We start from the raw sequence: 27,293 nt of genomic DNA on the forward strand, positions 1-27,293 counted from the left end.
CTTTCAAGTAATTATATAAATTTGTTCAAGATCGTTCTAATGAATAACCCAGTTAACCGTCCTTACACAAACTTACCCTCCCATCAGATATAAACATTGATATCTTATGTGGCGTGGATGACATCGCCAAGATCTTCGGAGATACGGAATATCCACATGTGTATCTTCATGATGACGTAAGCAAACATGCCTTCAAATACTTTACACACAGGAAGGAACAAAGATGCTTCGAAATGCAATATCAGCAAGTTGAAAGTAGACACACGCAATGTACCCAGAGCAAATTTAATCAAACATGCATCCAGTGTACTCTCTGCAAACAGAAACCCAAACAAAGACTACGTTCCCTCAGCATGAAACCCACACACTTGCATCTAATATCAACTGGACGTTATGAAGTACACCTACGCACAAGACGAAGAGTCTCAACATACACCAACCGTTGCACTCAGCTGCAACTATGCAAATACGCATTCTGACATACACTATCATTGTCCGATCTCATCTCTTTCCATACGTGAAGACTACATGAGAACATTGGAGGTATTACTGCAATAACCCGGGTCTTTCTGATTCCGTGCCTACAAGAACGTTTCACCACATCTCTCGTTCGGGTCACTGCGCTTGATATACCGATAAATCCTTCCACGAAAAATGCCCCTCAGTCGCCGGCTTCATCGTTCACCTCACCCTGGTAGTCCCACGTCCCGAACCCAGTAAATTTCACTTCATACAGAGGGATATAAATCGGTACATGTATTCATATACACTTTACTGTGACCACCAGCCTGTTTAACAGTATTGCCTTACCTGTACTACAGACCACTGACATACTCCGCTGATACATGGTGACTGAAGGAGAAAGCAAGGTTTAATGTCTTCGCAGAGCGAACGAGGAAGCCAGTGGGGTGGAGTGTTGTATAGGTGGTGGGTGTAAGAGAAATCTACAAACATTATTTGTGTAAAGACTCCTCAGGGTACAGAAGAGAAGGGGGTCGTACAGCGGGATAGACGATAGCCCGTCGTGTGACAGTGAAACAGATGGGCAGAGAGTTCATGAATGTTTTGAGTGATGTGCGGAACGAGAGCAAAACCAGGTGTGAGGAACGTTAGTGGAGGAGAGATGCAGTGCTGAGGTGCGCTGAAGAGATTCTAAGATTGGAAAGGTTCAGTGAAGAAATGTTGGTAGAGAATATTTGCGATGACGCGATGACTACATAGTAGCGATGAATTGGTGCAAAGGTGATATGCGAGTGATGAAAATATACAGAAAGCTTTTACTCATATCCCAAGGGAAAGACTGTGGAATGTGCTAGCAAATAAAGGTATTCCTAATAATCTTATAGAACATTTAATTCAACATAAACCTCAAAAAAGAGTTATGCCAGAGATATTGATGGTTGGTTGGTGTGGAGGGCATACACGTACGAGATTAAGGATACATCATGTCATCACTACTTTCCACAAGGTAAAGTATTGCCGAGGTGAGACGGAGGCACGACATACGGGCAGAGTGCTTCGCGTTATGCTGACGACGTTGCACTAGTGTGTGACTGTGGTGCAGCTGTTTGGTATCGGGGAAGACCGAGCCAATACACCATATGGAGTGAAGCTTGGACAAGAGAAGAGGAAGTATATGGTGGTTGTAAAGGGCAAGGGACAAAGGCAGATACAAGTAAATGGGAAGGAAACGTTGATTTTAAAGTACGCGGAAAAGTTAAGAGTAGAATCGCAGAGTCAGAACAGAATATCGGTGCACGGCATCATCTGCTGATTAACAGCAAGAATTCACATAAAGCGACTTTGTTTCCACGACTAACCTTAATATTAGGAAAATATATATAATAATCAACGGCAAGTAGTACATACAACAAAAGGACTGAAGACTCACAAAGTACACACAATAAAGACAGGTGGACTGCGACAAGAGAACAGACAGGGTAGCAAGCAGTTCGTCCCTACATCAACATGACGAGGAATTTCAACATGTTCGTCATGTCTGGAACTGCGCTGCTCTAGCGGTGACCTGCAGGAATTCGTATGGTCCTGACGCGATCGTAGTTACGGAAAAACACACAAAAAAAACTCGGGGGTGAAAGACATGTGATGGCAAGTGGTGCTGGCGATGTGGTCAAGTTGGTGCAGCGGGGTCATCATGAACTACTGGATGAGGTCCTGGTGATGGTTAGAGAGAGAGCCCGGAGTACCAGTGTGTGTTTAGTGCCCAGTTGGTCAGGTGGTGTAACAGGGACGACCAAGGATGCACACGCATACCACAGCTCTGCGTTCTCACCAGCAGCCCCATTTGTGTGGTGGATGGGGAGAGATTTCAGGTCCCTAAGGTAGGCACAGTCCCACGCTTCAACCATCTACTGCTCTCCTAACTCTTTAAGACTTTATCATAACTTTTCTCGAACATTGAAATTCATGCCGCAAGGCCGTGATATCCACCCACGGAGATGGTAGGAGCCGTTGGACAGTGAGGGCTGAGGCCCCTCACACTTCCCTTTTCAGATGATTTAAAGCTAATCATCAACCACCCTTCTCGTATCCCTGACCATCACGGCTTCTCTCCCACCTCTGGATTCGTTTGTCACCCATGATCCCTTATGTTATAGTTACAAAGATTTCGTCCTTAGTTGCTTCGTCTGAATACAACCTTGTAAGACCTCTGTATTCACCACACTCCATTACTTCAACTACTCCTATATAGACACCACAATTGGCGCTTCGGTAGCAATAACTGGACTGATTTACGAAAGAAATTCTTTTCACAGGGAATATTACTGTCCATCCTCGAGTGATGCCTCCTCTGAGCTCAGCGTATAACATAGGTTTTTGTAAGAAGAGCGATATATATACGCCATGCCTTTAAGACTATCTCTTCTTCCACTCCATGTTTTAACCATTCCAGTTCGAAGCTCCTGAGGGACATCAGAGCGAAAGTCTGGCAGAAAACGGGAATAAAAGAGAGAAAAAGAAGGAACTGGAGATTCTAGGAGGAGCAGAAGGGAGCAGGTCTCTGGAATTTACAATCCAGACTGATAAATGAAAGGGAGGCGTGTCCGCCGGACTAAAATCTTGATTACCCCCGCAGGCTGGGACCATCGTCATATACTCGAAGTATTTCTATTTTCATCAACGTTCATGATCATATGGACAAGGGATGTGGGCGGTCATCTACCTCCCTCACTCTCCCCCTCAAAAAATGAAAGAAAAAATGGATTCTTTTGAAACTCTAGATGTAAAACACACACACACACAGGCTACGGTAGAGTGGAACATGTTGAAGATCCAGATGAGATGCCTCTCGTTCACATTCACAAGACGAATTGCCCTCAGATACATCTAGTGGAAGGCACTACCCAGGAGATTCCGTGGTAGATAAGACGAGATTTATGGGAAGAAAATGGGGATTCGAAAAACTTTCTTCACCAACCGTTTGCTTATATATATATATATATATATATATATATATATATATATATATATATATATATATATACATATATATAATATATATAATATATGTAGAATATATGGTGTGGGAGGAAAGTTGTTAGAAGCAGTGAAAAGTTTTTATCGAGGATGTAAGGCATGTGTACGTGTAGGAAGAGAGGAAAGTGATTGGTTCTCAGTGAATGTAGGTTTGCGGCAGGGGTGTGTGATGTCTCCATGGTTGTTTAATTTGTTTATGGATGGGGTTGTTAGGGAGGTAAATGCAAGAGTTTTGGAAAGAGGGGCAAGTATGAAGTCTGTTGGGGATGAGAGAGCTTGGGAAGTGAGTCAGTTGTTGTTCGCTGATGATACAGCGCTGGTGGCTGATTCATGTGAGAAACTGCAGAAGCTGGTGACTGAGTTTGGTAAAGTGTGTGGAAGAAGAAAGTTAAGAGTAAATGTGAATAAGAGCAAGGTTATTAGGTACAGTAGGGTTGAGGGTCAAGGCAATTGGGAGGTGAGTTTGAATGGAGAAAAACTGGAGGAAGTGAAGTGTTTTAGATATCTGGGAGTGGATCTGGCAGCGGATGGAACCATGGAAGCGGAAGTGGATCATAGGGTGGGGGAGGGGGCGAAAATTCTGGGGGCCTTGAAGAATGTGTGGAAGTCGAGAACATTATCTCGGAAAGCAAAAATGGGTATGTTTGAAGGAATAGTGGTTCCAACAATGTTGTATGGTTGCGAGGCGTGGGCTATGGATAGAGTTGTGCGCAGGAGGATGGATGTGCTGGAAATGAGATGTTTGAGGACAATGTGTGGTGTGAGGTGGTTTGATCGAGTGAGTAACGTAAGGGTAAGAGAGATGTGTGGAAATAAAAAGAGCGTGGTTGAGAGAGCAGAAGAGGGTGTTTTGAAGTGGTTTGGGCACATGGAGAGGATGAGTGAGGAAAGATTGACCAAGAGGATATATGTGTCGGAGGTGGAGGGAGCAAGGAGAAGAGGGAGACCAAATTGGAGGTGGAAAGATGGAGTGAAAAAGATTTTGTGTGATCGGGGCCTGAACATGCAGGAGGGTGAAAGGAGGGCAAGGAATAGAGTGAATTGGAGCGATGTGGTATACCGGGGTTGACGTGCTGTCAGTGGATTGAATCAAGGCATGTGAAGCGTCTGGGGTAAACCATGGAAAGCTGTGTAGGTATGTATATTTGCGTGTGTGGACGTATGTATATTGTCCTCAAACATCATTGTCCTCAAACATCTCATTTCCAGCACATCCATCCTCCTGCGCATAACTCTATCCATAGCCCACGCCTCGCAACCATACAACATTGTTGGAACCACTATTCCTTCAAACATACCCATTTTTGCTTTCCGAGATAATGTTCTCGACTTCCACACATTCTTCAAGGCCCCCAGAATTTTCGCCCCCTCCCCCACCCTATGATCCACTTCCGCTTCCATGGTTCCATCCGCTGCCAGATCCACTCCCAGATATCTAAAACACTTCACTTCCTCCAGTTTTTCTCCATTCAAACTCACCTCCCAATTGACTTGACCCTCAACCCTACTGTACCTAATAACCTTGCTCTTATTCACATTTACTCTTAACTTTCTTCTTCCACACACTTTACCAAACTCAGTCACCAGCTTCTGCAGTTTCTCACATGAATCAGCCACCAGCGCTGTATCATCAGCGAACAACAACTGACTCACTTCCCAAACTCTCTCATCCCCAACAGACTTCATACTTGCCCCTCTTTCCAAAACTCTTGCATTTACCTCCCTAACAACCCCATCCAAAAACAAATTAAACAACCATGGAGACATCACACACCCCTGCCGCAAACCTATATTCACTGAGAACCAATCACTTTCCTCTCTTCCTACACGTACACATGCCTTACATCCTCGATAAAAACTTTTCACTGCTTCTAACAACTTTCCTCCCACACCATATATTCTTAATACCTTCTACAGAGCATCTCTATCAACTCTTATCATATGCCTTCTCCAGATCCATAAATGCTACATACAAATCCATTTGCTTTTCTAAGTATTTCTCACATACATTCTTCAAAGCAAACACCTGATCCACACATCCTCTACCACTTCTGAAACCACACTGCTCTTCCCCAATCTGATGCTCTGTACATGCCTTCACCCTCTCAATCAATACCCTCCCATATAATTTACCAGGAATACTCAACAAACTTATACCTCTGTAATTTGAGCACTCACTCTTATCCCCTTTGCCTTTGTACAATGGCACTATGCACGCATTCCGCCAATCCTCAGGCACCTCACCATGAGTCATACATACATTAAATAACCTTACCAACCAGTCAACAATACAGTCACCCCCTTTTTTAATAAATTCCACTGCAAAACCATCCAAACCTGCTGCCTTGCCGGCTTTCATCTTCCGCAAAGCTTTCACTACCTCTTCTCTGTTTACCAAATCATTTTCCCTAACCCTCTCACTTTGCACACCACCTCGACCAAAACACCCTATATCTGCCACTCTATCATCAAACACATTCAACAAACCTTCAAAATACTCACTCCATCTCCTTCTCACATCACCACTACTTGTTATCACCTCCCCATTTGCGCCCTTCACTGAAGTTCCCATTTGCTCCCTTGTCTTACGCACTTTATTTACCTCCTTCCACAACATCTTTTTATTCTCCCTAAAATTTAATGATACTCTCTCACCCCAACTCTCATTTGCCCTTTTTTCACCTCTTGCACCTTTCTCTGGACCTCCTGTCTCTTTCTTTTATACATCTCCCACTCAATTGCATTTTTTCCCTGCAAAAATCGTCCAAATGCCTCTCTCTTCATACTGTCTGCCTTTATTCATTCCCGTCGCCACCCTGCCACACATGAAATAAAAAAACCCTCTCCCCTCATGTGTGCGAGGTAGCGCTAGGAAAAAACAAAGGCCATATTCGTCCACACTCAGTCTCTAGCTGTCATGTAATAATGCACCGAAACCACAGCTCCCTTTCCACATCCAGGCCCCACAGATCTTTCCATGGTTTACCCAAAACGCTTCACATGCCCTGGTTCAATCCATTGACAGCACATCGACCCAGGTATACCACATCGTTCCAATTCACTCTATTCCTTGCACGCCTTTCACCCTCCTGCATGTTCAGGCCCCGATCAGTAAAAATTTTTTCATTCCATCTTTCCACCTCCAATTTGGTTTCCCACTTCTCCTCGTTCCCTCCATCTTTGAAACATATATCCTCTTAGTCAATCTTTCCTCACTCATTCTCTCCATGTGACCAAACCATTTCAAAACACCTTCTTTTGCTCTCTCAATCACACTCTTTTTATTACCACATATCTCCCTTACTTTATTATTACTTACTCGATCAAACCACCTCACACCACACATTGTTCTCAAACATCTCATTCCCAGCACATCCACTCTCCTCCGCACAACTCTATCTATAGCCCACACCTCGCAACCATATAACATTGTTGGAACCACTATTCCTTCAAACATACCCATTTTTGCTTTCCGAGATAATCCACACATTCTTCAATGCACTCAGAACTTTCGCCCCCTCCCCCACCCTGTGACTCACTTCAGCTTCCATGGTTCCATCCGCTGCCAGATCCACTCCCAGATATCTAAAACACTTCACTTCCTTCAGTTTTTCTCCATTCAAACTTGCCTCCCAACTGACTTGTCCCTCAACCCTACTCTACCTAATAACCTTGCTCTTATTCACATTTACTCTCAGCTTTCTTCTTTCACACACTTTACCAAACTCAGTCACCAGCTTCTGCAGTTTCTCACATGAATCAGCCACCAGCGCTGTATCATCAGCGAACAACAACTGACTCACTTCCCAAGCTCTCTCATCCACAACAGACTGCATACTTGCCCCTCTTTCCAAAGCTCTAGCATTCACCTCCCGAACAACCCCATCCATAAACAAACAGCCATGGAGACATCACACACCCCTGCCGCAAGCCTACATTCACTGAGAACCAATCACTTTCCTCTCTTCCAACACGTACACATCCCTTACATCCTCGATAAAAACTTTTCACTGCTTCTAACAACTTGCCTCCCACACAATATATTCTTATTACCTTCCACAGAGCATCTCTATCAACTCTATCATATGCCTTCTCTAAATCCATAGATGCTACATACAAATCCATTTGCTTTTCTAAGTATTTCTCACATACATTCTTCAAAGCAAACACCTGATCCACACATCCTCAACCACTTCTCAAACCACACTGCTCTTCCCCAGTCTGATGCTCTGTGCATGCCTTCACCCTCTCAATCAATACCTCCCATATAATTTCCCAGGAATACTCAACACACTTATACCTCTGTAATTTGAGCACTCACTTCTATCCCCTATGCCTTTGTACAATGGCACTATGCAAGCATTCCGCCAATCCTCAGGCACCTCACCATGAGTCATACATACATTAAATAACCTTACCAACCAGTCAACAATACAGTCACCCCCTATTTTAATGAATTCCACTGCAATACCATCCAAACCCGCTGCCTTGCCTGCTTTCATCTTCCGCAAAGCTTTTACAACCTCTTCTCTGTTTACCAAATCATTCTCCCTAACCCTCTCACTTTGCACACCACCTCGACCAAAACACCCTATATCTGCCACTCTATCATAATCTTTCTTCTCATGCCCAGGTGCATATGCATCAATAATCACCCATCTCTCTCCATCCACTTCAAAATACTCACTCCATCTCCTCACATCACCACTATTTGTTATCACCTTCCCATTAGCCCCTTTCACTGAAGTTCCCAGTGATTCCCTTGTCTTACGCACTTTATTTACCTTCTTCCAAAAAATCTTTTTATTCTCCCTAAAATTTAATGATACTCTCTCACCCCAACTCTCATTTGCCCTTTTTTTCACCTCTCGCACCTTTCTCTTGACCTCCTGCCTCTTTCTTTTATACGTCTCACAGTCATTTGCATTATTTCCCTGCAAAAATCGTCCAAATGCCTCTCTCTTCTCTTTCACTAACACTCTTACTTCTTCATCCCACCACTCACTACCCTTCCTAATCTGCCCACCTCCCACGCTTCTCATGCCACAAGCATCTTTTGCGCAATCCATCACTGCTTCCCTAAATACATCCCTTTCCTTCCCCACTCCCCTTATGTCCTTTGTTTTTCCTTTCTGTACTCATTTTCTCCTGGTACTTCCTCACACAAGTCTCTTTCCCAAGCTCACTTACTCTCACCAGTCTCTTCACCCCAACATTCTCTCTTCTTTTCTGAAATCCTCTAAAAATCTTCACCTTCTCCTCCACAAGATAATGGTCAGACATCCCTCCAGTTGCACCTCTCAGCACATTAACATCCAAAAGTCTCTCTTTCGCGCGCCTATCAATTAACACGTAATCCAATAACGCTCTCTGGCCATCTCTCCTACTTACATACGTATACTTATGTATATCTCTTTTTAAACCAGGTATTCCCAATCACCAGTCCTTTTTCAGCACATAAATCTACAAGCTCCTCACCATTTCCATTTACAACACTGAACACCCCATGTACACCAATCATTCCCTCAACTGCCACATTACTCACCTTTGCATTCAAATCACCCATCACTATAACCCGGTCTCGTGCGTCAAAATTACTAACACACTCACTCAGTTGCACCCAAAAACTTGCCTCTCATAATCTTTCTTCTCATGCCCAGGTGCATATGCATCAATAATCACCCATCTCTCTCCATCCACTTTCAGTTTTGCCCATATCAATCTAGAGTTTACTTTCTTACACTATCACACAATCTAGAGTTTACTTTCTTACACTATCACACAATCTAGAGTTTACTTTCTTACACTATCACATACTCCCACCATATAATGTATATTTTGGAAAGGATCATTAATTTGCCCGTGATCATATTCCTACGAGTCCACGGGGAAAATGATACACGATAAGTTCCCAAGTGCACTTTCGTGTAATAATCATCAGGGGAGATACAAGGAAGTAACACCAGCCAATTGATACACAACGATGAGACGTAGCTAGGACGCCATTTGGTTTACCAAATGGCATCAAAGCTACGTCTCTTCGTTGTGTATCAACTGACTTATATTTCTTTCTTGTATCTCCCCTAATGATGTGATTATTACACGAAAGTGCACTTGGGAATTTATCGTGTTTCATTTTCCCCGTGGACTCATAGGAATATATGTATTTCAGTTTCCCTCTCTAATTGCCACGTACAATCCAAAGCTAGTCCCTACGGATCTTTCCATGATGTTTCCTGACTACTTCATATTTTTTCTGTGGTTCAGCCCATTCACAGCACGTCTCCCATGTACCACATCGCTTCATTTCACTCTATCCCACGCCTGCTCTACACCCACCTGCATGTGGCCTCGAAAATCAAAGCATCCTTCATTTCAGTCTTCCACCTCGTCTGTGGTTTCCCCTTACTTATTCCCTCCGCTTCTGATGCACATATATCCCCTTAGCCTCTCTCTCCTCACTCCTCCTCTACAACAATTAACTGTTTTTCTTCTAAACTTCCTCACTTTGCTTCGTCCACATCTGGGACCACACCACATCTAGTACTCCTTGCTATTATTCACGGATAAAAGTTGTATGTAAGAAATGAATGGATAATACAGTGCCATGCAACGTTTTGATCCATAGTGGTAATCAAGGGGAGAACACAGTCCAGAGGTTATGAGGAAAGACACGTTGGGGAATGTATAAAGCAACGACGCCAGGCAGGAAAGGACGTCTTACGAGAGTTCAAGGCCTGTACGCACGGTTCCACTTCCTGGCGACAACTGAAGTATTTACTGACATGAGTCTTTGCTATAAGTGCGGCAGCGAGAGTACCTGGGACTCTGCTGCACCCACTGGTGTGGGCAGCTTGTACTTTGTATGTGGTAGGTACGTCAGTGTGGCAAGGTGACGGGCTGAACACAAGGAGGCAGTCAACACGGTGACCAAGAGGTTCCCATCGTGCTTTGAAATGGCTTTGCTGTCGACAGCGAATGAAAATCATACTGTACGATACTCATCTTTTATCTCATTACCACAGCCTCTGGCAAACCCATCAGGTATTTTCACATATGTCACACTTCCTCTATATCATCTCTAAATATAGTTAATTAGTAATGTATTCCCTTAGAATCCTGATGTAACAGTTTGATCAGAAAATCCAGGACAAGTAATTTTTTTTTCTGATAATTGGTATTCCATTTTCAAATGAACAGCCAATAAAACTATCTTTTTTATCAGTCACGTGCTTGATTAAATATTGAATTTATATATACTTTTTGGTAATATATATCATTGTCTCCGACTGATTGATGTAATGAGACCGAGACAGAAAAAGGGATTAAACCGAGGGAAAACCCGTCCTTAATTGGCTCTTTTTAGGTGAGCAAATAAAATTTTTAAATCCAGTTATAATTTTCGACAACGCATCCGTAAAATGCCAAAGTCATAGAGGAAATTTGTGTATGTATATATATATATATATATATATATATATATATATATATATATATATATATATATGATAGTGTAAAATAATTTCCAGAGAGCAGCCTAACCACCTCAGCCACTGGACATCTGACCTCTGAATTCGAACATATCTGTAATGCGACAAAATTCTGAACATATCTGGAAGGAGAAGGGACACCTGTTGGTGGCATTATGAACCTAAGGGCTTATGTTTTCTTTATTCTTATTAGTTACGACTCATAGTATTCTAACCAGCGTTCCTACTGTAGCAAAAGATTCCGACGCCACACTTCAGGTTCACAATGTGATGTACACAATGCCTCATGCTATTCTTCCGCCGATTCCTCCCGGCTGCAGTAGGCTGCCAAGGGTGTTGTGGCCCTAAACTGGTGGCACTGTCAACAAGAGTAATGGCGTAGTGATTTGCACGGTTGGAACAATGGGGCTCGAGTGTCTGGTCTTGTGTCTTCGTGTCGTGGTATACACACACACACACACACACACCAGCAAGCTGGAGCACTGAGTTAGTGTAGAGTCACAGTGGGATATGGTCCTACCACAGTGCTCATGACAGTACCAGTGTGCATGAAGAACGAGTATGAAATTTCGAAAAATGAAATTATCGACGTGGAAATCGAAAAGTGGGATTCTGCGCAGAGTTGATCGCAGAGTTCCAGACATTGTTGACAGTAGAAGACCTATTACCGCTACCACTAACTAGAGGCAACGGAGAGTATTTGTTTACATTAAACGCGACATGAGAAGACTCACGAAGGAATAGACCCTACTCATAAAATCCCACCATAGGTATTCTGGGAGAGACATGAAACACTCGACAAGCCAGTGAGAATGGATGATATTTGGTTCTGCTGGGGTTGACAGACCCGTGCCAAAGGAGATGGGCAAGGGCAAATGCGGGACAGTTTTAAGTGATTAAAGAAAATGGGCTAAATTAGAGAATTATGGACACGGGGTAAAGGTCGTGCATGACGAGAATTGTGGATATTTTACCACATAGTGAACTGCAGCCTCAGAAAACAAGAGATATATATATATAAAGAAAAGGCATTTGGATTGTATGTTTGTCGACCGCAAGAATATGTCGAACAAATCAACACAAATAGATTACTCAGAAGAAAGCATAAGACAAAAGCTCCCCCGGGGGTTTGAAAAAATAAAAACCTCCTAAACACAGACCTGAACACACGCTCCCCAGTAAAAGCACTCTGGCAAGTTTTGTACATTATAGAGGATGCTGCACTTCATTAACATTTCCACCGACTTAAAAAGATAAAAATAAAATTCACCTGAATAATGCAAGATCTGGTGTACATACTTAAATGTTGTGGAGTATGAATATACGAGCTTATACCTCCCTATATACCTCCCTATAAAAAGGGAAGTAGAAGAGGAGGGTAGACGTAAGATCTTTTATTTCTAAGTCCTTCCCTAACTTTGTTCTAGTCAACCGATGGAAATTTCTCTAGAAAATGGCTCACAGACCGATGCCAGAGAACACTAAAATAGATAATCGAAAAGCCAAACACTGTGTCGGGTTAAGATCTTTCAAAGAATGACAACAGTAAAGGAAACTTCGGTAATGAATAAAGCAATGCTTAAGAGTTTGAATATTGTAACACTGAAATGAAACCGCGGAACACAACGAAAGCTTCCTGATGTACACAGAGAAGACTCTGCTCACACACACACACACACACACACACACACACACACACACACACACTACCTATAACAGGCGCAGTATATCCAAGTTTCGACGTGGACTTGTGTAGAGCACAGACTGGGGGTAGCCATAACTCTCTGTACGATACCATAGGGAGCTCTTGCATCGAGGGGGACGTCGTGGCAGGTGGGGTCTGCTACAGGGTTGTTCATTAGGGATCCCCTACCCTACGCCTTCCAAGATGGTGGTCTTCCTCCTCCTCCTCCTCCTCTCCCCCCTCAAAGCGCCAGGCTATCTGTCTCCATCTGCTTTACGATGTCGGTTCAGACCCATCCATCTTGGCGTTATGTGATGCGCATATTCCTAGCCGAGGCCGAGGCAAAAGATTGGGGTGCCCCGAGGCAAGAGAATGGGGGGTGAAATTGTGGAGGTATTCTCACATCTACGTCGGTCGTCTACTTGCACGGAGATACAGCTCACTGCCTGTTGTGTACCTACCTTGATTTTCGTTTGTGTGTAGCGTGTATCAAAGCCTTTGATATATATATATATATATATATATATATATATATATATATATATATATATATATATATATATATCTATATATATATATATATATATATATATATATCTATATATATATATATATATATATATATATATATATATACATATATATATATAGATATATATATATATATATATACTGTTGCTCAGTCTTCAGCTACATGACCAAAAACTCTGATAGATGCTCACATATTTTCATGCCCCCAAAATCGCAAAGACTCAAATACCACACACTCACACGCACACACGTTCGTGACCACTCGTTCAATTCAACATTCTTCGATTCCACGACTCCACGACCACAACCATCTTCAGGATCACAGAATACCCAGAATATTCACTTCCACGCCCTGTCATCTCGACGACCTCAAAGTTCCACTAGTACACCACACATCTACCATCATACACCAACAAGATTCTTTCTCAAACCCCTGTATACACACACCAGACGCCTTACACTTGTAGGTGTCAACACGTCCGTGGGAAGTACCAAGACCTCCAGCACTCTTACATTCTTAAACTTTCATTTCCTTGAAACAAGGTTACGTATCCAGAGGATTATTCACCTTAGAACTAGTATTTCCCTGTCCACAGGCCTCTATGATCTTCACAATCCCATACTCCCATGACCCCGGATCTCATAGCTAACTGACCCTATATCTTAAGACTCCACACCACCATAACCTAACACCCCCTACATCGACTCCCCATATCTTAATCCCACAACTTTATCATAACCCAGCGTCTACACTATATATTCTTATGTAACCTCGTACCCTCAAGACCTCACCCACATCTTTGCAGCCCAGCAACCTCCCACTGGCACCTCTCCACGACCTGCCACCTCCACAATCCAGTCTCCAAGGATGCAACCACCTCAGAAACCACACACACTGACACCTCCACACTTCCAAGACTCCCACATCTCCGTGTCCACACGCCTCCGTGCCTCCGTCCTTTAATCCGAGCGCCTCGAGGTGTGTGCAGCTCCGAGCCTCTTCGCCGCCACTTCCCCCCCCACAAGCCTCTACATATTCATGACGCCATTCCAACGTCCCCTGCTTGAATGTCTCCACTCTCTCAGCTCCACCTAACTCAGTTCTCACCCACCGCTCTCGCCCTTTCACACACCTAAAACTCTAGGAATTAACTTGTGAGGCGGGATTTTATATATATATATTCCCTTTCATGTTCTTGCGTTATGTCTCTCGGCGTCACATGAAACTCGAGAAGATTTTCTCGTGCTGCCATTCAGACTGCAGTGAATAACCTGCTGTGTGCTCACAGCCAGAACGGTAATTCTACGCCGAGAGAAACTGATAAAAGCAGTACGCATCTGCCCCGAGTTTTATGTTATTATTCGCGCAACTTTTTCAAGATTTTTCCACTACGCTGAAAAATACAAGAGCCCCTGTTACTTCTCCTAGCAACAACAACAACTGCTGCTACTATTCTACTTTTGTAGACAAGATCTACTTCTGCGGTGTATATCCAGGTCTTTTTCAAGCACTAAGAAAGATAATATCTGAAGTCCACTACCCCGCCACCTCCACCTCGTCTGGTAAATGTCGATACACTGAACAAACTCATCTAAGCTCACTCCTGTAACGTTATCGTCTCATAACGGTGGCTGGATCCCACACCAAGACAATTACTCGACAAGACTTTATATACTTTTCTCTTATGATCCTTGGTGATTGCGATGGTGACGTAAGGAAAACCACAACTTCCGGCACAACTGTGATGGTGCAACGATTAGTGACGTTAGTGCCACGATCTGTGAAGGAGTTACGACGATCAGGGATGATCGACGATCCACTGTGACGGCATTACGAGAATCGGTGACGCTGGCGCGATGATCAGTAATGGCACTAGGATGATCAGGGATAGCGTTGCAGCGATCAATGATGGCGCAATGTCGATCGTTTGATAGCAACACGACCATCAGTGACAACGGGAGGAAAAACTCCACTTCCATAAGACATCGAAAGTTTCCCTCTGCATCCTGGGAATGCGAAGCTCAACATTCATGCAAATGGAGCCTAATATCATTCGACTTAACCTGAAAATATAGGAGGAAAGACGACAACATTAACAACCTCCTCCATCACAAGACGCGGGTCGCTCAGCGCTACACGCCCTTCCGAAGTTTGAGGCAAACGTCCTGGCTTAAACCGTCAGCGTGTTTACAGAACGAAGGATCGTATGGCTTTGGGAGGTTCTCCGTTGCCACCATCCAGATCTCCTCTTCCTAAGCATCTCAACATTAGAGTCTGCTGTTACTTCTTGCCTACCTTTTTAACCCCCTGCCTTCCTCTCCTCAACCTCTCCTTTCAACCCCTTTGCTTCTCTCTACCCTTCGCTTCTCACACATCCACCCACACACACCCCAACACCCACCCTTGCAGATTCTGCTACCCCTTTATCTTCTGTTTCCCTTTCCTCCTACCCCAATCCCTTTGCCCAACCCACCCTTCCCTCTCACCCTACCCTCTCCATTAACCCTTTCCCTCTCCTCCCCCACTCTTACCCTTTACTACCAGCCTCTACCTTTACCCATTCCCTTTGGCCGAACAGTCATTACCCTCGAGTTAACAGCATTTTCGACCCGCCGCTGCGTTTAAAACCAGCTGCCAGAAAAACGTAATTCAGAAAATTACCAAAGTAATTAATGATTGCGCAGGAGGTGAGAACGATTTTGTGTGTTTTATCCAAATTGCTTCCTGATATTTGAAATGGTGCAGTTGATTGCTCAGCTGCAAATTGATTCTGATAACTACATCATTTAAACTTTCTGTATAGGTGAAAGTCAAATGTATATTCATAAAGAAAATAGATTTTTTCCCCCTAAATACTAATAGAAATTCTGCTCCGCTGACATGAAAAAAATATTTTCAACTCATGCAGACATTTTACAAGTATAGAAATTTAATGAAAAGTATGGCTAAGTTGATCATAAATCCACAGCTATATTCTGTTGGTTTTCTTTCTTAAAATCCATCCAGGGTTAGTATGCGAAAACGAAAAACTGTATGAAGTCATAATGGAAATCCATTTTTCATACAAAGCTTTGCAAGGAGGGTGCTTCTTGGGTCGATCGACGTCCCATTGATGATATATTAAAAAACAAAATGCGCTTCCCAACAGCCCATAATTTACTCCGTATTCATATTCGTTTCTTAAAAGCTTCCACACTTAAGACAGTAAAATTGATCGGTACGACACAGCCAAGATGAATGCTTCATCTACATAGATACACTAAGATTACACTTAGATTTCTTGAAAGCTGCGTATCAATAGCACAAGCCATTGGTTGAGATAACAGCGAGACATGGGTGATAAGGTTAACATAAATGATTGCCTCACTACACGCTCGATGATCATGACCACATTATCCTTTCATGAGAACTTATCATTTATCAAAGGTTGTCATTATCCCCACCATCATCATCATGGGAAATTTATCTCATATGATCCTTTATCAGACATCCCTTGTAGTGTCTGATGCCATATCCTTCTTTACCGTCTTTCGTTATTTCAGTACACATCCAAGACGGATGTAGTCTAGACACAAAGGTCTCTCAGTTATGAACTATTCTTTTTTTAGATTTCCGTTGCTTGGAACAATGTTGAAATCAAATATATAAATCTATATCTGTATATATATATATATATATATATATATATATATATATATATATATATATATATATATATATATATATCTTTTTCTTTTCTTTCAAACTATTCGCCATTTCCCGCATTAGCGAGGTAGCGTTAAGAACAGAGGACTGGGCCTTTGAGGGAATATCCTCACCTGGCCCAATTCTCTGTTCCTTCTTTTGGAAAATTAAAAAAAACGAGAGGGGAGGATTTCCAGCCCCCCGCTCCCTCCCCTTTTAGTCGCCTTCTACGACACGCAGGGAATACGTGGGAAGTATTCTTTCTCCCCTATATACATATATATACTGAATTTCTGCGTTTTAATATACATGCAATGCCGACGCAGGAAAAATGTTCAGAGGCAAATATCTTGCATCAAAAAGCTAGTTCTATCGAGGAGAACAATGGTTTATAAAAGAAAAAATTCCTACGTGTATAGAAAATGTAAATGTTTACATCCAGCCGGGAATGAAATTAGATATATTGTAAATGGCAAAATTAGCCTTTTAATGAGGCGTGAATTATCATTAGTGCATAAATGAGGGAAATACAATTAAAAGTATGTTTTGATAGAATTCAATAACATTTTTGGAATACTGTTTTAGACAGTGGTATGAACACACACACACTGGTGTAATGGGTAGTTACTAACCACGAGACGGAATGGGCCAGCCCAAGATCGGACCGGCATGGGTTCGAATCGTAGGCGTGGCAGTCGGCCCACATCCAAACCCAGGTGTTCATCCTCTCCTTGGGGCTGATCGATGTGTACCTGTCTTAGGCTGGTGTGTGTGTGTGTGTGTGGGGGGGGGGGGGGTAGAGTCATGGTAGATGTATATAAAGGGGGAGACAAAACTGGAGATAAAGAGATGAAGTGGAAAAGAATTGGAATGATCGGGGCCTGAATATGCAGGAGGGTGAACATCATGCGCGGGATAGAGTGAATTAGAATGATGTGGTATACAAGGTTCGATGTGCTCTCATTGGATTGACCCAGGGCGTGTGAAGCGGCCAGGGGAAAGCCATGTTAAGGACAATGGGACCTGATTGTGGACAGGGAGCTGTGGTTTCAGTCCAATGCACATGACATCTAGAAAATGGACGTGAGCGAATGCGCCCTTTCTTCTTATGTTTCTGGGCACTAAAATTTCTACCGCTAAACTCAGAATCGAACCGGGACCATATGTGTGAGGCGGCCAGGTAGCCTGATCCCCAAGCTGCGATCAGCTTAAAACAATATGTCCTCCATAGCCAGTCGCTGCACCGCGGTTCTCGCTGATGCGCCACGCATTCGGACGAGGTGGAATTGCAGTGCTCGCGCTCGCTCTGGACAAGGAGTTAAATACTTAACACACACACACACACACACACACACATATATATATATATATATATATATATATATATATATATTTTTTTTTTTTTTTTCATACTATTCGCAATTTCCCGCATTTGCGAGGTAGCGTTAAGAACAGAGGACTGGGCCTTAGAGGGAAAATCCTCACCTGGCCCCTTCTCTGTTCCCTCTTTTGGAAAATTAAAAAAAAAACGAGAGGGGAGGATTTCCAGCCACCCGCTCCCTCCCCTTTTAGTCGCCTTCTACGACACGCAGGGAATACGTGGGAAGTATTCTTTCTCCCCTATCCCCAGGGATAATATATATATATATATATATATATATATATATATATATATATATATATATATATATATATATATATGGTGTGGGAGGAAAGTTGTTAGAAGCAGTGAAAAGTTTTTATCGAGGATGTAAGGCATGTGTACGTGTAGGAAGAGAGGAAAGTGATTGGTTCTCGGTGAATGTAGGTTTGCGGCAGGGGTGTGTGATGTCTCCATGGTTGTTTAATTTGTTTATGGATGGGGTTGTTAGGGAGGTAAATGCAAGAGTTTTGGAAAGAGGGGCAAGTATGAAGTCTGTTGGGGATGAGAGAGCTTGGGAAGTGAGTCAGTTGTTGTTCGCTGATGATACAGCGCTGGTGGCTGATTCATGTGAGAAACTGCAGAAGCTGGTGACTGAGTTTGGTAAAGTGTGTGGAAGAAGAAAGTTAAGAGTAAATGTGAATAAGAGCAAGGTTATTAGGTACAGTAGGGTTGAGGGTCAAGTCAATTGGGAGGTGAGTTTGAATGGAGAAAAACTGGAGGAAGGGAAGTGTTTTAGATATCTGGGAGTGGATCTGGCAGCGGATGGAACCATGGAAGCGGAAGTGGATCATAGGGTGGGGGAGGGGGCGAAAATTCTGGGGGCCTTGAAGAATGTGTGGAAGTCGAGAACATTATCTCGGAAAGCAAAAATGGGTATGTTTGAAGGAATAGTGGTTCCAACAATGTTGTATGGTTGCGAGGCGTGGGCTATGGATAGAGTTGTGCACAGGAGGATGGATGTGCTGGAAATGAGATGTTTGAGGACAATGTGTGGTGTGAGGTGGTTTGATCGAGTGAGTAACGTAAGGGTAAGAGAGATGTGTGGAAATAAAAAGAGCGTGGTTGAGAGAGCAGAAGAGGGTGTTTTGAAGTGGTTTGGGCACATGGAGAGGATGAGTGAGGAAAGATTGACCAAGAGGATATATGTGTCGGAGGTGGAGGGAGCAAGGAGAAGAGGGAGACCAAATTGGAGGTGGAAAGATGGAGTGAAAAAGATTTTGTGTGATCGGGGCCTGAACATGCAGGAGGGTGAAAGGAGGGCAAGGAATAGAGTGAATTGGAGCGATGTGGTATACCGGGGTTGACGTGCTGTCAGTGGATTGAATCAAGGCATGTGAAGCGTCTGGGGTAAACCATGGAAAGCTGTGTAGGTATGTATATTTGCGTGTGTGGACGTATGTATATACATGTGTATGGGGGGGGTTGGGCCATTTCTTTCGTCTGTTTCCTTGCGCTACCTCGCAAACGCGGGAGACAGCGACAAAGTATAAAAAAAAAGAAAAAAAAAAAAAAAAATATATATATATATATATATATATATATATATATATATCCGTGGGGACGGAGAAAAAAATACTTCCCATGTATTCCCTGCGTGTCGTAAAAGGCGACTAAAAGGGAAGGGAGAAGGAGGCTAGAAATCCTCATTTCCAATTTTTTATTTCCAAAGGAAGGAGCAAAGAATGGGGCAAAGTGAGGATAATTCCCTCTAAGGCTCAGTCCTCTGTTCTTAACGCTACCTAGCTAACGCGGGAAATGGCGAATGTGTATGAAAAAGAAAGAATATATATATATATATATATATATATATATATATATATATATATATATATATATATGTGTGTGTGTGTGTGTGTGTGTGTGTGTGTGTGTGTGCTGATGATACACCTGCGGTGTAACATGTTGACACATTTATTTCAATATTTTTGTTCTTGATTAATTGCCTAAATAAATGAATTGTAATCTACGCGACCAGAACAATAAAATTCGCTTCACAGAATCCAGCTGAAATGACTATTATTGTCAACAACTGACAATGTTATGACTGCTGAAATACATCCTGGTATATGTTTGTTCTGGTCAAAGTAGCATGACAATAATTATCAAGTGAATAATAACAGCAATAACAATAACAGCAATAATAATAGCAATAATAATAGCAATAACAATAGCAATAACAATAATAGTAATAATAGCAATAGCAATAGCAATAATGATAATAGCAATAATAGTAATAGCAATAATGATTGCAATGATGATAATAATAAGTTTTTATTAGTCAAATTGTAATACAAGATATATTACAAAATGAAATTCTTCTTGGCTTTGAGAGCTCCCTAGTGTTTCTACATTAAAAGAATAATAAAATCAATAAAACAATAAAATATTAAAGGAAACACTTTAATATTTTACTTTCCTATTTTGTTGACAAATGATTGAAAAGGAGGATGCTTTTAGGTACAAAAGACTTTCTGTATCTATCAGTACGCTGCATGGGCAAAGCTAACCTCCTTCCTGATTTTAAATATGTGTAACAATTGTATAGCGGATGGGTTACATCTTTCATAATCCTATCTACTTGTTTCATTACGCCTGTCTGATAATGCTTATCTAGTGATGTGGTCGCCGCACCTAATTTTCCTGCCTTTTTAACAATTCTTCCCAACTTATTTTTATCTTTACAAGTAAGTTTCCCATACCAGGAAGTCACTGAAAAATTTAGAACTGATTCTAATATTGATTTGTAACATAAGTTAATGGTCACTTTATCTACATTTAGGTTGCGCAATATACGTACAAAGTGTAGTCTTTGGTTACATTTCCTTGACACCATATTCGTATTAACACTGCCTTTCAACTGGTCATCAGTCATAAGTCCCAAATACTTGTACTGGTTTACTCTTTGAACGTGTTCTTCCTCAATTGCTAATAAGTCGGGTACATGTTTATTTTTAGCTCCGAAATTGAATATCATCTCCTTATATCATCAACCCATTTGCTACAGAGATTACGGTCACTCTACGAGCGAACATCTAGTTTGGTCAAATCCTTTCCAGTGACGGCTGGCGGACGTCCCGCAACACCTTCACCTCCAGCTCCTCGACAGGTAATTGACCGAATGAAATCAAGCTAAGAATCTTGTCTGATATACTGACGATCTATACATCCATCTCTGATCATTCCATTGTCTATCGGTATCATCTATTTTGTCTATAGCAAACTGCCGTGCCTGACTGCTTTTCCTTGTCTGTGACCTCTGGCCGTATTTCGAGACCAGTGTGAACAGTATTTTCTTAAGTGACCGCAAGGAGCAAGACACACTTCACAGTCACCCTCCTACATTATTCGTTGGTATATATAATGACATTGTTTTACCAGTGCTTTTGGTACAGTTCATTAATGTTTTATCAGCTAATCTTTCAAAAAGTAAATGCAACTTTGTTGCATCACCCATACGTCATTCACTACGAAACTCTTGGGCCTTACGAAATCTATCGTTATAATAGATATGGTCAAATTCAATGTTTTATGCGAGAATCAAGTCGAGTGTTCTAACCTTCCGTACGTTGTACTGCATCTCTCCTCAGCTCCAAATGTTGTCTGCAAAATAATCTCACGGATCGGAGAAATAGATCAGAGGCAACATTATAGTCTATTCTGGGCAGTTGTTGAAAAAAATACGACTAGAATGAACAGGTTTTCTGTTAACTCTTGAATTCCAGCAACTCCCCTCTTCCGATGATCATGACACTCAGAAATCGGAGTCTTCCCTTTCCGTTTCTCATTGTACCTTAACGGTAAGAACAAGGAACTTTTAACCCGTTGAAAAATTATTCAAATGAGCCCCCCCATATATCACCCCAAACTGTGAAAAAGTGTCGTCTTCATATTTACACGTGCGCGCGTTTTATGGTTGTATCCGAGGCAGAATGTTAAATCAGGTTTGATATATTCCATGTGTAGGCCTGATGTTGAGAGATCACACATATCCCATACTGCAGCTATACTTCCATACGATTAATTCCTCTCTTGGAGGAAATGTAATCAATTGCAGCACAAGGATGTTACTACAATCATTGTGGAACGTGAGAGAGAAATATTTGGGTCATCTAACCTAACCTGTAGACGATCGAAGTCGTCACTCACTGGTACTTTTGTGAACGTCACTCGCTGGTACTCTCGTGAACGTCACTCGCTGGTACTCTTGTGAATAGAGAGACGACATCTACGCTCATCTCTACCTTCACATGAATTACTCTTAATAAAATCCTCAGTGTGTTGAAGTGACTACGAGAAACTTAGGAGCTGTGGAAACCACTCAGTGTATACCAACGAATACCTCAAGGTGGTGCTCCTGTAATGTATGGTATGCGAAATGGTTTCCACTGGTCACAGTAAGACACCTTAAGCAAAGGTAGGGTCATCTGGGATCAAAACATTAGATTATGACCAAGAAAACTCTATAATACTCTAATTCTTGTGTGAAGTAAAGACCCGACTAATAAAGTAATACATCAGTTATATGTCAAACTGTAGTTTTTTGAAGCATTGTGGATTTTACATTTCTTGCCTGCAAACCTACTATCCATTTCCCCCTAGGGGCTGTCAACTCCCGACTCCATCTCGATGACCGTCACCGATATGATCATCATCAGTTCACACGTAACAGCAACCCTAATGATAGGTCAAGTGTCCCTCCCTAAACCCTCTCGACCTCCTCCTCCTCCTTCTATGGTTGCATTAGACTGAGTCAGTCTGTGGAAGATGATCCTTGTGTTTGGACCGATATATACATCATACGTATTCCTCCTCCTCCTCATCCACTCCCACACCTTACCAGCCTGGTTATCCATCCTGACCAAAACTAATATAATATCATTGCTGAGCACAACAGAGCATTCAGAATAATTACCGGGCAGGCAAAATGCGTCAGGCAGGCTGCATATGCCAAGCAAGCAAACGGTGTCAAGCAAGCAGACTATACCATGCAACCCGAACATAACTGGCAATCGAAATTCCCTATGCTTTCCGTACAAACCAGACAGCTGAAATTGGGTGAAAAGAAAACCTGAAAATCATGGGCAACTGAAATGCATTCAGACTCTTACCTTCGCTTGTAGAAAGGGGCTTACAGTAAACCAAAACGAAACATTTCGCGCCGGTCTGACACATTTTGAGAAACAATGTACGTCTACTGGACGTTGTGTGTGAGTTTCATATCTTTAAATGAACATAAAATCCATCTCGCCCTTCGTATCCTGTTACAGAATTGGATATGAGCATTTACGATAACGTACAACATGATTACGGTGACATTTGACGTTGTCCAACCAAAGGCGATCTAGAAAGAGACGGAACTTGCTTCATTACGAGTACCTCCGGCGAGGCTTTGCCAAAAGGCAGGGCTGGAGTGTATCACTTACCTTGGGAAAACACATAGTTACGAAGACCAACTGGCGTGAGTTGCATGTCAAGTGTTATGTGTGACGAAGACTGTCAGTTTTCCACGTGTGGGCGAGGTGTTAAGAAAAGACGATCATTTACGCTAAAGGAGTGCTATACGAGAGCCACTGGAGCACCTGTCATATAACACAACACAGGCGTTACTTAACGCTTCCGACACGCACATGCAGGTCTTGAAATCTGTGACACAATAAAACGAAAGGGAAAAGTACAGAGGAAAAGGAGCAATAGTGCAGCTGAATCGTGTTGACCACGAAGGTCCTCGCCAGCAAAATATACCCACACCACGATTTTCGCGAGTTCTGACAGATTTCTTCGCCAGGAGAAAAGTGCCGCTTAACACCAGTAATTGGCAGATCCCAAATTACTGGCCGCTCGAAAATGAAACGGCAAATGGTAAAGTCCAGCATGATGTTTTGCGTCACGAGAAGTCTCAAAGATACCGAAAAATATCGCGGAATATGATGAACTAGTGTGTGTGTGTGTGTGTGTTGGCCAGCGGATCAAAATGATAGCAAGCCAAAGTACACACACACGTCCCCAGGAGAGAGAAAAGACATAGGGAACAACGCAAAAGACCGCGTGTGTCGATTCCATTTAAGATACCTCAAAGAGTTACCTAAAATCTGAGCTGGAAGTAATGTTCTGAAGAAGGATCTCAAAAATCATGAAGAAGGATCTCAAAAATCATGATTTTGTAGAAATCTAGCGAAATACCTTTCCTTAAGTCTCTCTAATTTTCCGACCACTTATACGGTATATAATGAAGGCTAGATAGCGGTAGATATTACATAAATTGGTGTACCATATAAGATTCTGAATACAAAAGTGCAAGTTAATATCAGACACATCCAAGTCATTCTTAGATTAACAAACTCAAAGAATTCAGAGATATTTGACCAAGATGATGGAAATTGCGAAATACTTTTAACACACTTGAAAATGGTTTCGTCCCAGTAACTTCCAGTGATTTATTTCCATATTGCTAATACATAGCTGCATTATGTGCTAATAGAGGATCCTAAGCGGGCAGTGGGTGAGGAGTACTAGTGGCAATAATAGCTTTACGACCAGTTACGTCAAGATCGCTGCTGCATCTGTAGCTATGCGATTATCACTGGAGACCAGATTGCACCTGACAAGTGTTACCCCTTTGAGGAGTATTTGACAATGGTGGTGGCCCTCCGGACGTTCATGGCAACCTAATAATGGCCTCCGGGAGTTCATGACAAGATGAGAATAGCCTCCGGGTGTTCATGACAAGCTGATATGGCCACGGGTCAGTGTTTAACAGACTGATGGTGGCTTTGTGGCAGTTCTTCACACTAACATGACATCCTGTATGGTAAGAGGTTAATCTTTGTGAGGTAGGTCTGCCGTGGACAGTACACGCTAGCAGTCGACAGGAGTAAGATCCCTCGTCAACGAAGCAGCGCCAGGAATAAGCAAGTATACACATCCATTCTCTAGCAATCGTGTGTAATGTGCTGAAATGAAAGTTCTATATATAGCGGTCAGGCAAACACTGGCAAGCGACCTCTTGTGCAGATGATCACCACCACTGTCGCTAGTGGCCAGCGTCGTGCCCAGAGTTGGGTGTGCGCGCGTTGGAAAGATACCTCCATCCGAGCCACTGCGGATTAGCGAGCCAGTGTTAGAGTACGATACCAGCGTTCGGGGGCTCTGAAGAAAACTTTGGAGATAAGAACAAGGCAGCTAATTAGAAGAGAGTTGTGGGTTTAGCTGTGAAAACTTTGGTAAAGCGTCGAGTTTGTTAAGAGACAAGTTCTTCCCATTTTTAGTCGACTTTGCCGCGTTCCTCGTTAACACGGGTTTCGAACATTGTTTACTCTTTGCTTCTGGGGATGATACAGAATGAAACAGCTGCTCTTATCTGGAGAAACGTTTTGATACAAGTTGAATGATTATTTGAGAGTTAGCTTAGTACGCAGGAGACAGACAAGGCTCTCAGAAACTATAGCCACCTTCTAATTGCTACTGGAATGTTTTCTAAACTTCATAAGCGAGGCTTACCGCTATTAGTCTAAAGGGTCATTCTTTTATTGAAATGTAATTACAAAGGAAATCGGTTTTTTCTTTAAACAGAGGTATCACATTTCTTTCATTTGGTGGCTCGCCATTCGAGTTTCTAAATTTTGAGCAAGCAAAATAGTGATAATGTATAATAGTATACACATAGCCAAATTTCTGGCGGCAACAAGCCATACTTCGACACACACGGGGGCCACGACATAACTCGACACACTGGATGGCCACAACATGACACTTACGGTGGCCAAGACAGCACTTGACGTATGTAGTGGCCACAACACTGCTCAACAGTGACACTGACTCATCAGACTGATGAAATCACCACCAAATGCTCTGGTGTTGGTCACAGGTTTGCTTGACCGACCACAGGTGTACTTACAGCATTTACATTTTAGGTGGTATAAGTACGCTACAACACCATTGGTTGCACCGGAGCACCGCTTGACATACCGACATTGTAAAATTCTGATCATTTACCACGGTCTCTATGTCAGCTAGTACCTGTCCAGGTTCTCTCGTTTCTGGAATGGGTTTGAACGTGTATGAACCATCACATTCACTGAAGATATAGTAGGTAATATTTACTTTGTCAAGTTCATCTTAAATGAAGATATTTTGAAGTTTTACAGTTCATTTCGTAATCATCCGATGAACAACAGTTTACAGAATGATAGAATAGAAGTGAACACTGTTCCTGGGGGGATATTTCCATTCTTTCGGACGTACTTCGAAGCGTTTAGTAATAATAAATACTACCATGAGTTGGTCATGGTGTCATTGCATAGCAAATGCTGTTATTCAAAGCTTCCTGGGCAAATTAACAAGAGCCGAAGCGTTAAGAACCACACACAGGAAAAACCATTCTGGATGGGAACCTGCACGAGTATATCATTTCATATAAATAACCATTTGCGTTTCAAAGCTAGAAGGCACACAGTCCTTGGCATACGACTAACGCCCTCCTTCCCAAGTCCCGATATACATATATACACATGGTTGAAGATGAATCGACCCATCTGTCTCCGCCTGTCGAGACAGATGGTTCGGTACGGCTGCGTTCAGGTGTGACCCTGGACCATCACAAGACTATCAAAAATGTTTTACTTCAACAATTTTAGCTTAAAATGACACTACGATGAATGGTAAACACATTTTTCAATTATGACGGAGAAATATTTCATTAGTTTCTATGAAATATATATTTGTTTTGCTGTTTATTTCAAAACAGGATGATTGTATATAAAAAAAGATTCGCTCCTAATTAAAAGAAAGGCCGCCAGAGGTCATAGACCAGAAACCTTACACTATCATGTACCCAACACGAACATCAAGAAAAGGTCCCTTCTCTTCTTAGCAAAAGTGGTCGTAAGGGAACTACCTATTTCATGCGAACCATTATGGCTAAGGTGACAAAACGAAGAGAGCAATGGCTTCATTCGTCAAGGGAAACTACGCCACAACTACACA

This window comes from Panulirus ornatus, chromosome 68 (genome assembly GCF_036320965.1).
Source record: "Panulirus ornatus isolate Po-2019 chromosome 68, ASM3632096v1, whole genome shotgun sequence".
Lineage (NCBI taxonomy): Eukaryota > Metazoa > Arthropoda > Malacostraca > Decapoda > Palinuridae > Panulirus > Panulirus ornatus.